This window comes from Apaloderma vittatum, unplaced genomic scaffold (assembly GCF_000703405.1).
Source record: "Apaloderma vittatum isolate BGI_N311 unplaced genomic scaffold, ASM70340v1 scaffold25618, whole genome shotgun sequence".
NCBI lineage: Eukaryota > Metazoa > Chordata > Aves > Trogoniformes > Trogonidae > Apaloderma > Apaloderma vittatum.
In genome coordinates this window covers 12058-16786 of record NW_009729524.1, presented here as the reverse complement: position 1 = coordinate 16786, position 4729 = coordinate 12058, and positions in this window count along the sequence as shown.

Here is a 4729-nt window from a genome sequence, read left to right as displayed (position 1 = left end):
GCTGAAATCCTCTCGCTTCGGAGAGGATCTCTTAAATCCTCTCGCTTCGGAGAGGAAAAGGCACAGAGCTTTAGTAATACCCAGCCTATCACCTAAAATGACACGCGTGCAGGGCATCTGCACAGCACACCCAGCTCCCCCAAAGGCACCAGCCCGTCCCCGCCATCTCTTCAGTGCTTAAACATCACCATCGACCCTGAAATCCAAGTGATTTACAGGAAAATACATTGTCGGCAGTTGGAAAAATCTGAGCCGAAAACTCCCGTTTGCAAGCGGGATGCTCGGGCATATTTTTAAATGGATGTCCTGTGGCAAAGCATATTGCATCCTCTAGTGCTACAGTATGTGCCTGTGACCGGGGCTTTCTCGCTGCGGAGAAGTGCGGTGAGCAAGGCAGTCATCATCTCCTCCCTCTGCTCAGCTCGCCAAGTGCCGGTTTCGCCGCCCCGTTCCCGTCTTGCTCCCACTCCTCGCACCAGGCTTGCTTTCAGGCTATTCCTTCTGCACCGAGTGGCTTTTCAGACTCATTGCACCAGACTTGTCATTTCTCATTCAGATTTTCCTCCTAGATTTGGCTTTTCCCTCTTACGCGCAGAATTTGCTCATGTCTAATGAATTCTGCCTCTGGACTTTACGGGGGAAAGGAGTAGCGTCGGAGCAGCGTACAGCTGCCGGTGCCCTCCTGCCCACGAGTCCTCGCCTCACACTCGGCTTGTAATAATCTGAAAAACGAGAGTGGAAGTGGAGTTCATCTCTAATTACTCCACATCGTTATCACCAGCTAGTCCATGAGCCTGGACCCCTTGGGCTTTTACAGTCCCTCTTTTCAGTGCCTACAGCTGAGTACAAGTGGGAGGCATTAAAAAAAAAGAAAAGAAAAAATAGCTGTTTTCTCATTAATTGTCTTTGAAATATAAGTCCATGGTTGCTGTTGCCTTTTGCCTGGTATGGAGATCTATTACCGTTTAGTTAACACGTGGTGGCCTGCCCATCTGGATCCATCCTTTGAAGGCCAAGTTGTCGCGTTTTTAGATAAACTGGGTTATTCAAACTCTCCATAAATCCCCAGTAAGAGGCAGTCATCTCTGACTGGGCTGTTAATAGGAAAAAAAAATAGCATTACCAGCCAAAATGTTGGCCCAAGCCTTGGCTGTGCTGAGAAGCAGGGGGGGACTTCTTCCAGGCACTGTCCTTCAGAAATTAAGCACCAGGAGGGATGTCTCATTCCTGTGCTGCTGCCAGAAAGGGGCTGTAAGTCAGGAACGTTTAATTTGTGACAACTCCTACGGCTGTGTAGGAAAAGGAACATTCTCCAAGCCACCGCCGTGCCATTTTGGCTTTGCTGTCGTGCCTTGGCGATGAAAAGAGGGGCTGTGCTGGTGGGAGCATCGTGCCAAAACTGGAGTCCTCACGGCAACATGCCGTGCAGCCTGGGAAACAATATCCTGAGGATATTCTAATTATCCCAGCACCAGATAACGGTGCTGAAGATAAAGCTACATTTGCAGATACATTCTGCTGGGTTTTTTGTACCTGCGGATGTGCTTTGCCAAGGTGGAATGGCTTGACGTTCCCCATCTTACCTCGGTGACATTGAAGTACAAAGCCTTCTGTAGGTCTTATGTTTGTGAGTAAAACCCTGCCAGGCACAAGCGCTGTGACGATCTCCCACATGCAGTGTCTGTTATTGCAAATACCAAATCATAAGGGCCTGAATCAATAAACCATCTCCCAGCTATAAGCAGCAGGTTGGAAGATTACATATTGCTTCCAAACAACAGGTTTATGTGCTCTTCCATGACACGACAGTTGCCCGGCTAACGGGATTACCGACGGGAGGCGGAGCCGGGCAGGGATGTCAGAGCGGACCCGATTTCACGTATTGGGATGGCGATGACAGGCGGCCGTTAGCAACGCACAGCGATGGATGAAGGCAGCCTGGGTCTCCCTGGAGCACGGCCAAGGTAGAGGCTCCTGCCGAAAGGGAACGCGGTGTTTAACAGCTCCCTGGGTAAAGGTCAGAGGGAACTGAGTCCATCTCTTTAATTAACAGGCATTTGTGAGTTCACAGCTGGAGTTCCTGCAACTCCTGAGGATGGCAGTGGGGATAGTCCAGGGTATTACTGGTTCTGGGGTATTACTGGTTCCCAGTCTTCCCAAGAGCAGGATGGCAGGAAGAAAGAGCAGGGATGTCTTTCTGCCTACATGTTGCCACTGGGGAGTGAGGAGAATGGCGAATCAAAAGGACAGATGCTTAGAAAAAGTAATAATTAGGTGGGCAGGACTTGGAAAGAGGAAATATGTGGACTCCCCAGTGGATGCACTCAAGGCACATGGTCTCATCAAGGATGAACTTTCTCCGCTTTCATAAAGCCTAATGATTGCCTAGTGCTGTGAGAAGCTGCTCCTGGGAAGTCCTAGGCTTGGTCACAGTTTAAATGCAAGAATCAGACCCCCGATAAAAGCCAAAGAAGCCGTGGTAATGAAGCTCCTGAGGCTGGTAAGACCAGCATTGTGGTGGCCAGCAGCCCAGCCCCACTGGGATGAGACAGCCAGGAGCGCTTGGGTCTCGCTGGGCTTACCAGGCTGGAAAGCACCATGGGAACTTCCCGAGAGGTTCCAGCCCAGCTGCCTTGAGAGTCTGACTTGTTGAACTCATTATTCCTGATGCAGCCCCTTCGACTTCATCTTGTAAAGGTTGCGAGGCAGATGGAGGGTCACCAGCACGTGTGTCAGATCTCTCCAGGGAGGGAGAGCTTCAAAAGCGACAGGAAAAAATCCTACAGAAACCTGCCAGTGAAGTGAATGAAAACAAAGCCCTCCTGACACGGATAAAACCAGCAAGGGGGTGTTTATCTCCTGCCTTTCTCCCACTGATGCGCTCTGTCACCCCGGCTTCTGCTCTCTGTGTCCTTCTGCCGCCTCCTGCTTTTGACTGAGGTTTCAGCGGTTGGAATGAATTCGTCCGACTGTCCAAACCATTTCCCATGTAGCATCTCTCTAATTGAGCATTAATTAGGCATCAGTTAATGAACGCTTGAAATAATTTATCTTTAGGTGCGTCCAGCTTGCAGTCTTACTTTTAACAGCATTAGACTCATTATTAGATTAACATCATTATAAATGTTCTCCATTACCTGCTTGTTTCCATTGTCTTAGCCTTATTACTGAGAGTGAAAATCACTCCTCCCACATGCATTATTGATGAGTAAGGACTTTCTATATGTAGCACGGGATTAATTGTTATACAGCATAATGCATTTAGCGTGAAGCCTCAATTTGTGCAAGAGCTGAAAGGGGCCAGAAGAATGCAGACGCCCGGAGCCAGCGTCCTCGGCCAGACACAGCACATCTCTCTCCCAGGACAGTGCCAGCACAGGAAGAATTTTTTTTAAAAAAAAAATAAATAAAAAGCTGGTTCGGTACCCAGGACCAGCACGGAGAAGGTTCAAAGGGCTGGAGCACTTCTCTCTGGCCTCTGCGGGCAGCGGTACCTGCGCCGGCAGGTTTCTTGCATTTCAAGGTTTTTAACACTTTACTGTCTCTTGGAGCAAGGCAGAGCTTTGGTTTGTTTAGGAAGTGGTCATGCTACTTCTTTTCATTAGGAGACTCGAGGGGAAGAAGCCACTTAGGACAAGAACAGATGCTTTAGCCCCAGGGCAGGGATGCACCTCCAGAGCCCCCGGAGGCAGCCTCGCCACCCCTGGCCCCTTCTCCACGAGGTGCTTTTCTCAGATGGACGCTTCCACTTCTCCACCCGGACAAGCTTATACGGGTCATGGCCTGTCTAATTCTCCAGCAGGATCTAGTCTCGGGGATGGGGCAGGTTGCTTCTCTTTCAAATCTCTCCTAAACCGCCATCTGCTTTGGGAGACCCATCTTAGCTCATGTCTACATGCAACTTGACTGCTGCTTACTGTGTCCATTACCGGTGCTGCTCAAGCTGTTAGATTTATAAGCTCTTTAGAGCAAAGCCCTCATCTTCTGGCTGCTGATTTATGTATCTTTACTGCCATAAAACACTATGTATAGCTACTACATAATATAAATAATAATACTTAACCAGAGCGAGCTACAAGTGGGGACAAAGCATCTGGCTTCTGCTCGCAGCCGGGATTATCAAAAAGGCAGAAGCTTACTCATCACTCACCCTCTTCTGAGGCCAAATTCACACTTGGTGTAACACCACCACTGTCAACGGTGTCAACGAGCTCCAGAGAGAGATTTTCCTGCCCTGTTCACACCCTGGATCTATCAAAGGATGCTTTCTAAATCCACCCCGAGCGATCTGGGCCACAAAGACACGACCATGACCCCCCGGGAAAATATACTTTGAAACTTGGGAACTAACTCAGAATGGGATGTTCGCACCACCATAGAGAGAAATTGCAGTTTAGGGAGAAAAAGAAGCCTCAAATGTTCACAATTTCATCTGCCAAGTGAAGGACGATGAAAGGCGAGGCCAGAGCAGCGACAGCAACTCGGCGCCAGCCAAGAGCGAAACTTCAGATCTGGGACAGTTTGACAAAGAGGCGTCAGACCGGTGCGTCGTAGCTGCGTGGTGGGGCTTTTTCCTCTTTTTTTTTCTTTTCTTTCTTTTTTTTTTCACAACACAGAGGATAAAATAAACAAGCCCATCCTGACTGTCACAAAGATTAAATTCCCCACCCAGCGGCAGCTCACTTTCAGCCTCCCTGTGAAGCCCGTTCGGTGCCGTCCCGCAGCTCTC